The sequence below is a fragment of the Eleutherodactylus coqui genome, chromosome 4 (assembly GCF_035609145.1).
Source record: "Eleutherodactylus coqui strain aEleCoq1 chromosome 4, aEleCoq1.hap1, whole genome shotgun sequence".
NCBI lineage: Eukaryota > Metazoa > Chordata > Amphibia > Anura > Eleutherodactylidae > Eleutherodactylus > Eleutherodactylus coqui.
Window position 1 is genome coordinate 134642443 of NC_089840.1, and position 12464 is coordinate 134654906.

The window sequence follows — 12464 nt, forward strand, 5'->3', positions numbered from 1 at the left end:
TTTAAGTTCACAAAATACTGATGAAAAATACTAAAGTGTGAAGAAGCCTTAATAGTCCTCCTGTTGTTCAGAAGCATAGGCTTAATATCCATACATTCACACTGAGGGCTCTTTCACAGTTCACCGGGATGGGTAAGCTCTGAGTAGTAACCAAAGGGGGAGTATGTGTTTGTAAGTTTCGCCTTGCACACTCCACGACTACGCAGATGGTTCACTGAAATGTTTAATGAGTAGTACACTGAGAAGAACCAACCTCGGAATATTCACTCTGTTTTAAGAGGTGCCAGGGTCGGCTTATTCTAAGTAGGGGGGACTGTAGTGGCCCAGAGTTAATGGAGGACCTCCATAATGTTATGTGTTTGTCTTGTGCAATGGTATTGTCAGTGTCTTCTATGTTGTATGAATTTGAGGTGTATTGCACCTCTGCAGCACTGAATGGGTTAACGTCCGGGTTATGTCTGAGAAATGTATCATGTTGTATGTCATGTGACCCTGTGATATAAATGCATTCGCAAGGTAGATGCAAGAGGAGAGTTGATGGAGTCAGCAAGAGGAGTTAGCAAAAGTCAGTCTGCTTCTAGTTAGTGCGTGATCCACACAGACACCCATTGTTCTGTGTGTGTGTGTGTGTGTGAAGAATGGAGGAAGCTGAGCGATTCCCTACTGCTTGACCTAGGACTGTGCTGCCTGGAATGTGCCAGTGCTACCAATAAGCACTGAGTGAGGAAGGAATCGGTGCTTGGCGAAGGAAGGCACAGGAAGAATGAGTGTGAACCTGTAGAGAGTTAGAGAGAGAGAAACTGAGTTGCTGGGAGCGGGATAACTGCGACTGTGGATCGTCTGGATTGCCCCGAGTATCTTCCCTGTCACACCACCTTCTCTTGTTGTGTCTGTGCCAAAATCTACTGTTGAACTGTTATCAAGTTACAGTAAACGGATATCACTGACCCTTCCCGGTTTGTCCAGAAAGTTATCCCTGTGTGTGGACTAAGTAATTTCCTACAACGAGCCTCACCGCAGAGGACAGAATGGTGACGTCACGAGTGACAAGAAGTTAGTTACCGCTAGTTACCCTTTCCCTGTGACTTCCTCCAGCAGTAACTTGGACGGGTCCCGAGCTACCTTTAGGGGAGGAGATGGTAGAGCCACCCGTGACAGAAACCCCTTATCTACCCCGCCATCTCCTCGGCTGTGGGCCCGCTCCTCAGACGCTACAGATGTTCAAATGTAGAGAAAATAGAGCAGGGCCTTTTTTTTTCTTGCACGTGCAAAATTGGAAAATGTGTGCGAACCTATTAATATAAATGGGTTCTATCCTCTGCGTAAAAATGCCTGTGTGAAGGAGCCCTTAGGGACCTTTTACATGGTATCAGAATATTCCTCAAGAGCGTTGCAGAATATGCTGTCCCTGAATTCTGCACCAAAATCCACATGGCTAACTACAGATTTTGATGCAGAATTGCCGGAAGGATTCTGCTATTTTTAATTCTGCACCAAAATTAGCAGTGCGGATAGTGGGGTGAATATTCCACAAGAGGACGTAATGTGTAACATTGTTGCAGAGTATTCCGTCCACTGTGAAAGCTCCCTTAGTGATCTAGATAAGATTATATTTCTCCACACCACAATGCAAAAACTGTGATTAACTAATAAATGAATGACTCAAATATCAAATAATCACCTTCAACTGGTGCAAACACTGAGAGGAATTATTGTACCTAACACATTCGCAAAGCGTCCATGTTCACATTATCAAATGACTTCCAGGTTTTTCCTAAATCCTGCATATCCGTCAGTGATCCGAGTGATGCTGCCCCATTTCTGACCCCTCTCGCTCTTTTTTTGCTTCTTCATACACTGCGTAGCTAGCTTCATCATGGTCACCACCGGGCTCCACGGTTGCCACGGAAACATATGAGACAGATGTAACCGCCCTTCGGACTGCGGGAAGGTGAAACCCATGGAATTTACATCAGCAACAGTGACAAGAAGACAATACTAACTGCTGCCAACCAATCGCAGAAGAACGTGCCGTGACATCACAAGCAACTGTAGCGAGATGAAAGAACCAAAATCAGAACACGCGAATGTCACAGCAGAGGGTCTCTCTGTAGAGCCCGCCATGTATACCTCATTTTGTCATTAGAATTAACCATTAATGCGATGGGTATACAAACAGAAACAATATGACATAATGTTAGTACTGGGATCTTCTACCCTTCCCCGCTTGTGAACAGTAAAGGGTTACAGGCTACAATGTAACAATCTGCACTCTGCAGCTTCCTAGCCCTCCCTTCTCGCTCTGATCCCAAGCCCCCACCACCACCACCACCACCTCACACCCCCCTTCTCCGGCTCTTCTTGGCTTTTTTAATGTCTTATCACTTAGTACAGACAGGAATCATAATCATTAAACTGTTGCCATGACACCTATCAGGTCATGGAGTATCGCACTCCGCCACCTCCCTGTGCCCGGAAGCCCTGGCACTGCACTGATTTCACTGGGTAAAAATGTAGCTCTGCTGTAGGCCAAGTAGGCGAAGGCACCATGCCATAGAGCCTGCCTCTTTACTGTTGGACACCAGACTGCACGCTAGTATCTCTTCTACCAGACCGTTTATACCTCGCCGTGGTTAAACGTAAAAAATGTCTTAAGCAGATGAATTATAAATGAACTTTACGGAATGCGCAGAGTATTAATCCCTGCCCTTGTGCTGCAGCCTCGTATTACAGTATAAGGGGCTTTGCAGACGGGCGGTTTTGCGCCCACAAAATATATGCACGCAATACAAAGAGAATAGAACCTATGGATGTCAATGGGTTCTTTGAGATAAAAACATTTTTTTTTATATACGCACTTTAGGCTCGGGCGAAAAATTTGCATATTTGCGCACCAAGGTCCCAATAGAAGTCTATGGATGTGCGCGCACATGCACTATACGCTGCCCATTTCTGTGAAAAGTAGAACACATCTGGACCTCATTAGGCTAAATAGCCTTTTAAATCAGGGCAGAGGGGTGTCGCACGCACATATGAAGATGCCCTGCATGCGCAAAAAGTAAGGAGACTATGCACAGACGTACACAAACAAACCTCGTTCACTGCGCAAATACATTGTGCTGGGGCGAGAATATTTGCACATACGCTCATCTGAAGAAACCCTTAGGCCTGTGTCACACAAGCGTATATATATGTTGGTACATGCATATGCGTTGCCTATTTGCACATCGGGCGATGCGTATTTGCATGCGCAACAGTGGATTTTGCTATACTTTTTGCGCATTCAAGGTGTGTGAACTAAACACGCATCGTTGTTCTCAGCCATTGAAATGGCCAATTAGTTTAATGATTTCAAGATGTGTTCTTTTCCTGCACAAATGTTCAGGAAAATAGAGCATGGTGCAGGTTTTTTTGCATACGCACATATGTCCATGTGACGCAGACCAAAGGTTCCCAGAATTAGATTTACAGACATCATCAAAACCTAGAATTTTTTTCACTATCTCAGTATCAGTCTGCGTCTATAGCCCACTAATTGTTGTTTTCCCAGCTACGATGGATCACGACGTGTGCCGGGGACATTAGTCATGTTCAATACTAGGATTTAAAACAGTGTAAAGTTGATTTAATAAGTTTGACCAATTATTGAATCAACTTTCAACGCATTTGTTGTCCGTCTCTGCAGAATACTGTAAATGGTAGCAATGCTTTGGCTGCCTTCCCACTGTGAGTAATAAGATCCTACATTTGGCACAGGTAGGAAGTGTATGAGACTAGTTCATTGCTGGCTTACAGGTCCTCGGGGACTCAGAGGTGATGAGCTCCAAGGAAAAGGAGCAATTTAAGCATCTCAAATCCAAGTTACACTGATAAGGATTTGTTAAACAAAAATGCACCAACAACAGTACAAGTGTACTTTGTGACTAAAAGTACTTTTACACCGAATGATTATCACCCAAATTCTCGCTGGAACCAGCAAATTCAAGCGATAGTCATCCTGTGTAAATGTAGCCGCCAACGGTGCTCTGAGCAAGAAATTGTTCATCTGTCGGAGTTACGTGGTTTTTAGTTGAGCTAAAATCCAGGCGACTATTAGAGCGTGTAAGTAGGACCTTCTCAATGTTGGAGCGACTTCTGTTTACTGTGAATGCAGGTGGGTGACTGGAACAATCCCTGGCTACTCCATTTCCATTCACTTGAACGACTATCGCTTCTGTGTAAAGCACTGGAGTGACAGTCCGGTAGTAGTCCATGGGATGGCGGTCAGGCACTTATACGCCCAACAGTCATTCCATGTAAAGGTACCATAAGCGTATAAAAAAGAGATAACCGATATTCAGGGTGTCTCAAAAGTGTAGAAACGTCCATATAGAATGAAAACGGTTTGGCAAATGGTGATCCAATTTTGCATGCAAGCTGCGAGGAAAGGGGGGGCCATGTCACCAACATGACGGCCATTTTGAATGGCGCCATCTTAGATTTAACTTCAATTTTTTCAATGGGAAGGTAGGTGTGTGATACCTCAAACTGGCAGAGAATTGCACCAGAAAAACAATGCTTGCTTCATTCTTTCTTCGTTCCTATGTTAACACCGTGATTTTTCTTCATCACAGACAATGTGAATGATGGAGTTATTTCTCAGGTGAAGAAAGCACTAGTATCATGTAAAAGATTTCAACCAATGCCCACAAACCAGACCTTCTATTACCTACAGTGCAGGGGTCAAACCTCTTGCCAACTTCTGAGAAATAGGCTATGTCACTAATAAACCAAAAGTTGGATGACCAAAAACTGAATATAGCAAAAACAACCGCTTTTCTTGACTCATGCAGCAAGAGCCCACAATGTAACATACATCATCTGTCTCAAGCATGTGGGGTTAGCCATGTTTGCATACAGCGAATTTTGTGTACACATAAATGGCATCATTACAAATTGGAGATACTGCAATACCTGACAAAGGATGAACCAGACTGTTGGATAGAACTTGCAGAATGGATGGCATAGCAATTTCAGAAAAACCCACGTTTTACATATCAGGTGCTGTTCAGTGATAAGGCAGATTTAGCAAGCGGTTTGGCAACTGCACTGGGGGTAATGGCAGGTCTGGTTGGGTGACATTGATTGAAATCTGCGGCGATGACATGTGTGCTTCGTTCACCTGACATATGGACCATCTCAACATGTTCTGCTTGAGATAACACCATCATCCACATTGCCTTTAGTGAAGAATAATCACTGAGCTAACATCAGAATGAATGAAGTTATGTTAAAATAAAGCACACCATTGTTTTTCTGGTGAAATTTTCTACGTTTGATATATCACACAACTACCTTCCCATTAGAAAAATTTGAGTTAAATCCAGGATGGTAGCATTCAAAATGGCCGTCATGTTGATGACATTGCCTAACAGGTTTCCCCCTTCCCTGCAGCTTGTATGCAAAATTGGATCACTGTCTGTCAAACCGTTTTCATTCTATATGGGTGTTTCCACACTTTTCAGACAACCTGTGTGTATACATAGTATATACTGTATACAGCAACCAGTCATAACATTATTACCACCTGACTAATGTTCCTCTTTGTGCCTCCAAAGCTGCTCTAACACTTTGAGGCATGGAGTTGTGGAGATGCAGCTGCAGATCTTTTCTATAAACCCAAAGGAGAGGCCTCCAGATTGGTTTTTCATCCCATCCCACAGACCTTTCAATTGGACTGAGATCTGGAGAATTTGGAGATCAATTTAACATCTTGAACTTTTTGTCATGTTCCTCAAACCATTCCTGAACAATTTTTGCATTATCCTGCTGAAAGAGGCCACTGGACTACCGTTGTCATGAAGGTACTTGGTCTGCAGCAGTGTTTTTAGGTAGATGGCAAGTGTTAAAGCTGGCCAGAGTATCACATTTGCTCCATCAGCTTGTCTCCTTCCCATAGTTCATCCTGGTGTCGTCTCTTCTCCAGGTAATTGATGCCCACAGACCCAGCCATCCACACATTATTGAACAGAATGTGATTCACCAGAGAAGCTGCCTCTTCCATTGTGTTCTGATGCTTACATGCCCATTGAAGTCACTTTTGGCCGTAGACAAATTTCAGCATTAGCACTCTGACTGGTCTGACACCTTTCTAACTTTAGTCATTTGTGACACGGCAGCTCTTCTTTGGAATTTAGGGCGGTTTCACATCTGCATTGGAGGCTCTAGTCGCAGGTTCTGCCGCAGATCCAGCACAAAATACCAGAAGCTAAAACACGCGCATCTGAGAAGAAAGCAAACGGACCCCATTATAGTCAACGGGGTCCGTTCGGCGCTGTTCGGTTCCATCCTAAGACAGAGCCCTTCAGCCACACGGATTCCCCTTTCCTGTTCCTCGAACGTAGCAGGATAGCGGGACCCCTGGCGCAGGTGTGAAACCACCCTAGGTCAGATCGGCTAGCCTTCACTCCCCACCTGCATCAGTGAGCATTGGGCACCCAAGACTCTGTCTCCTCTTCTGTTTATCCTTCTTTGGACCATGTTTAATAGATACTAACCACTACACACTGGGAACACCCCACAAGACCTGCTCCGCCTCAGTCATTTAGGCACTACAATTTGTCAAAAATGCTCAGATTCTTACATGCCTATTCTTTCCGCTTTAAACACATCAACATCAAGAAGTGACTGTTTACTTGGCGTCTGATACATCCTAAAAGTAAACAGGTAGAACCAGCTCACCGCCCCATTCCAACATTCAACACATCCGGTGCAAGGATGCCGCATAGACAAAGCATGTAACAACAAAGAGGAACAGCTTCCAGCCTCTCTGACAATGAACTGCAGCTTTATTACCGTAGGTAATAAAAGATGACAAACTAGATCCCCAAAGGCAGACACGTTTTGGGTAACATATATGTCCTTAATGAGTGCAGCGATTGAGGAAACCTATTGTGTCTGGAACATACCTGTGTTTGGGGATCCAGTTTGTCATCCAACCAGTGGATACGGTTGAGCCTGCTGATTTTTTGTGGAAAAGTTTGCAGCAACATAAATAGAGAAATGCATCATTAGGGCCGCTCTCACACACAGCGTCGGTTTACTGCGATCTTGATCAGTGTTTTCGAACACAGGTTACTGCATTCAACAATGCTTTTAACGCACCCCATCACAAAAATGCACAAGAATAGAACAGCCAGTGCTCAAAAATCACGGCATTAAAAACGCTGCGTTCAAGCACAGGTCTGCAAGACAACGCTGCGCTGATTGCGGTAAAAAGCAGCCGGTGTGAGAGGAGCCTAATAGAGTGATAAACTTTGGCTATTAACCTTTCTTCTGATTTACTGATTAAAATAAAAAATGTATATACATTGAATTGTACAAGAACACGGGTATAGAATTTTCGCTCCTTTAGGCCGGCGTTACATGGGCATCTGCGTATTTGTGCAATGAACTATACTTTTTTTTGCGCTCGCATTGGCATAATCTATTGTAAATTTTTTGCACGCAAGGCATGTGCATTTTCGCACTGCACAAAAATATGCAACGATTGAAATAACTAGTGAGACGAATGAGTTCCAGATGTCTTCTTTTTTCTGCGCAATTACACAAAGCTTTATGCATCTAGTGTATCTTGTGTGCATTTGTGCATCCCCGTTGACTTTTATGGAGACTTTTGGTGCGCAAATGCTGAGGAAAATAGAGCATGCTGCTTTTTTTTTTGTGCGACTGAAATGCGCTGGAAATTTATGTGTTCTATTGTCTGTATATTGCGCACAAAATACACCTCGTGTGACACTGGCCTTAGTCACCTGATGTTGCTTTGACATATATGTTGATGGCTACCCTTAGTTTTCATCAGATTAAAAAAACTGATGTCAACTTGTACCAACTTACATCTGTGCAGTCAAGATCAGTCTTATTACAGTCCCCAAAAAACACGGTTTGATGCTGCTCCACATTAGCATTTTCTTAAACTAATGTACTTTGTCATATTACTGCACCGTTGGGATATTCCAAGAATATCAAAGAAACTGAATATCCAACAGAATATCAAGGAAACTGATACAAATTGACTTGTACAGAGGCCCCACATTATACCTTTGAGTTCTGTAAACCAATAGAACCTAAAAACCTGATGCAAACTGATAGGATGTGATGCATGATGGGTCCCATCAGTTGGAATCTGTTAGAGCTTACAATAAATATCCATATGAGGTGGACCAGCAACATTCATTAGTTCTGGTAATCTCCTTACTTTGTTTCACCATATTACAAAATAAACGTTTGTTTGTAATCAATGGCAATTAAATTATTACACATCGTGTTATTATTTGCTGTATCGCAGCACGTTTCCAAAATTTGCTGGAAAACATTGCAGTAATGATCCCAAGTGGATAGTCACCATCCGGCTACACAGATAAGCCACGCTGAAACCAGAAGTTACCTATCATCGTCAGAAAGCAGGGAGAAAGCTACAAATGAAGATGTTGCCTGATAAACACCCGGGGGGGGGGGGGGGGGTTGCACTACATGGAAATGACTGCAATATACATAGCAGACCTCCAGACTATGACAAACAATCAGGTGAGAGGTGCAATGATGGAAAGATGTGTTTTTGTCTGATTGGCCCTTTAAGTGCTTTTATTCCACGCATTGTGCTCTACTGATTGCTGCAGATATTGTAATAGGAGATATCCAGGTGCTTCTCACCTTCATCATATAACTACTATTCCACGTATTCTTTTTTGTGAGTAAACTAAGCACACAGTGTGTTCTCTGCATGTTCTATAGACTTAAGGCCCATTTACACACAACAATAATCGCTCAAAATTCATTCAAACAAGCAAAAGTGAGCAATAATCGTGCAGTGTGAATCGAAAAAAATTGCTCACTTGTCATTCGCGGAGGCTCTATTACCCTGTTAGGCATCCTGTATCTCGGATACAAGATGTGATATGGGCAGGCATGGAGGCTCTAGTACCCTGTTGTACCACCTCCAGCTTAGATACAAGATGTGATACAGGCGGGTATGAAGGCTCTAGTACCCTGTTGTACTGCCTCTAGATTGGATACAAGATGTGATACGGCGGGTATGGAAGTGCTAGTACCCTGACGTACCACCTCTAGCTTAGATACAGGATGTGAAAGGGGCAGGCATGGAGGCTCTGGTACCCTGATGTACTGCCTCTAGCTTGGATACAAGATGTGATACGGTGGGCATGGATGCTCTAGTACCCTGTTGTACAGCCTCTAGCTTGAATACAAGATATGATATGGTGGGAATTAAGGCTCTAGTACCCTGTTGTACCGCCTCTTGCTTGGATACATGATGTGATACAGGCAGGCATGAAGGCTCTAGTACCCTGTTGTTCCACCTTTAGCTTGGATGCAAGATGTGATACAGGTGGGCATGGAGGCATACTGGTCCCATATGGCATCCTGCGGTATATCACTCCATATTTGCTGTAACTGAGCCTCTGGATCATGCAAACTTGTAGGCTGTCAAAATTGGTGTCCCAAATGGTCTCATACATGTTAGTGATAAATCTGGTGACCAGGCAGGCATGGAAGTGTGACAATGTTGCAAGGACATTCCTGTGACCCCCTTGTGTGTGTGGCCGAGCATTATCCTGCTGTAAAATGCCTTTTGGAAGTCGCCATGAGAGGAACACATGTGGCTGCAGGATGTCCTGAACATATCACTAAGCTGTCATTGTCCCTCGTACCACTACTAGGGGTGACTGACTGTTGTATGCGATGGACCCTCAGACCATCACACCAGCAGGGGGCCGTGTGCCGCTCCACAGCAAACGTAGGATTTAGGTGCTCATCACAAGGTCTCCAGACACGAACGCGGCCATCGTCAGCGCCCAAACTAAACCTGAATACATCGCTGAAGACAACCTGGCTCCACTCCATAGCAGTCCAGTTTCGTCATTGACGACACCACTGCAAACAGAGGTGATGGTGGATATCAATGATAGTACATGTAATGGACATCATGATATCAACTGTCCTCCAGCCAAGCACCTGGAAATGGCTTCAACAGACACAGGGGCCTGTGACAATGGTGCCACCTGTCTCTTGATGGTGGACAATAAAACAGTTGGAGCTGCTCTACTGGTGGTCTGTCGGGGGCGTTCTGAGCTCGGTCACCTTGTGTGCCCTCAAGCATCCACTGGTCCCAAAACCTCCTAACAGTCTGATCAGAACAGCCCAGGTGGGGGACAATTCATGGATATGACCATCCAGCCTCTCCCAATAATGCGCCCCCTCTCAGACTCTGGTAACGGGGTGAAATCTCTTCTCTGCGTCATAGAGGCGTCTAGTGGCCAACAAGCTCTACACAAGTGGAAGAAGAGGAGTCTTTAAGAGCCTTTTATATGCCAAGGGGGAACCACTTTTAGGGCCTCAGGTGACAAAACCATTCATCTAATCATCACAACTCTCATCCTTTGTATATCTGCCTGAGATGGAACTGCATGTTGAGTTTTGCAGCCACATGACAAGTCCTTCTAAGGGCGCAATTATTTTTGACAATGAGTGTATGTATAGGAGACTCTTGCCTTGAGATGTCAAGATTGAATTACTTACAAGAATTAAGAGGCAAACCCCTAAAACCATTTGGGAATGAAAAAAAACTGCAGAAATCACCCCCCTCCCTAGTACAGGAATATATCTTATGTGCTCCTGTGGGGTATGTAGACTTCTTCATTCCATGTAGTATATTATTGTTTAGTTAATTTTTAAGCCTCAATCCTGACTCTTATTGAACGTGTTTCATAGTGTTGGATATTGAATGCAATGAATTATTAACAAAATTACTGCAGACAAGAGGATCAGGCCTGAAATGATCACCATGGGTAGATTTAGTAATTAATATTACCATCGGATATGGAAAAACATGGTAAGTGATAACACATACAGGTAGGTTCCATTTATTACATATTCACATGTAGGCTCGAAGGTTTCCCTTTCATGAGTGAATTTAACAAGGACATAAGCAATGTCACAGGTAAAATGAATAAATATATACATGTAATAAGCCTTTTTATATAGAAGCTATATTTGGAAGCCACTTATGTCTACTCTTCCAGCATTTCTATGCATGCCTATACTATTAAGTGACAGGAAAACCCAAAGGGCCTGTTCTCCATTGTTACAATAATAGACAATAGTAAAAAAAATAATTGCATACACTGAACGGAGCAATTGCTGTTACATTACAAGCAACCTCTGTGCATTGTAATTATACAGATTGGATTTAGGAAGAAGCTAAATCCGGTATGTTGCACATCATGTAAGTGTTTGCCTTTGGAAAGGAACACTATAAATAGATTTTATAAGCACCGAAAGGTGTTTCGCAATCAATTACACAGCAGAAATAGAATAAAATGTAATCACCTGCTGTATGGAGACATTGGGAGAGGATGTGGCGAGGAACAGAGGGGTGGGGGGGGGGGGGAGTGACGATGGAGAATATGACCAGGGTGAGAGCATAGGGCAGGGAGGAAGGGGAGAGAAAGGGATGCAGGGACTGGAGCCAAGCAGATAACACGCTCTGAAATGTGCACTGGAAAATAATAATGTGCGGCCGCTCTGCAGGGATTGTAAGCTTAGCAGGGAAATGGGACTTAATTTACTGCATGTCAATAAGGAGGAGATGGAAGCAGGTGGTGCAATCTCAGTGACCCAGTTTAAAATTCACTATTACGAATCACTATCACCGAAACGAATATATATTCTCTTATTTGATATTCCAAGTGTAATATAAACCATTAATTAGTAGTAAAAAATGCCTTTCTTACCTTTCATCCTCCTAAGTAGCGCTGATGGGATACGTGTGTTTCTAGGGGATCCATTCCTAATCTCCATTAAAAAAAAAGGATTGTGAATTAAATCCTTGTTGTGTTCTGCTGCATTCCTTGCTCCTCAGCAGTATATATAGTGGATGCAGGCTGGTGCTTTATACAGAGGTGAGCTGGCTGTATACTGAGTGTGCAATGAGCATGCTCACAGCATCCCTGGGGATTTAAATCCTTCCACGTGACCCCAGTCTGTCAGCAGAGTGAGAAGATTTAACCCCCTGCCTGTCATATTACACATAGATTGAAAAGAAATGGAAATATTGACTATTATGGCGATACAATGACTAAGAGAAATGTCATCTGTTGAAGCTAATTGTTTATTATTGTATGTTCAGTATTGTTTGTATTATTCTTACTGTTGAGAGGATTTTACAATATATTTATACTGCTGTATCGGAGTTTCTTATGCACTTGGTGCATTGCAGAATGCATCGCTGGGCTGTCGGATGCATCATCATCATCATCCTCATCAGATTCCACTGGTATTGGCAAATGAAGAAAACATCTGCATTTATTTTCCTTGACTCTGTGGGTTGTGAAGGAGTGAAGAAGAAAATTACAGACCTCCTAACAGTCAGCTGAGCAGAAGGCAGAAGCATCGGACTGAACAGAAGT

General features: G+C 43.4%; 1 protein-coding gene across 2 annotated transcripts in view; it reads right to left on the minus strand.

The window, feature by feature from the left end:
- Nucleotides 1–11807, minus strand: part of PLEKHA6 (pleckstrin homology domain containing A6) — a 164185-nt gene extending 152378 nt beyond the window's left edge. For both annotated transcript variants that reach the window (XM_066600132.1, XM_066600133.1), the window contains exon 1: nucleotides 11790–11807. The gene's annotated coding sequence lies outside the window, so the exon portion shown is untranslated. The remainder of the gene's footprint in view (nucleotides 1–11789) is intronic.
- Nucleotides 11808–12464: the final 657 nt, after the last annotated feature.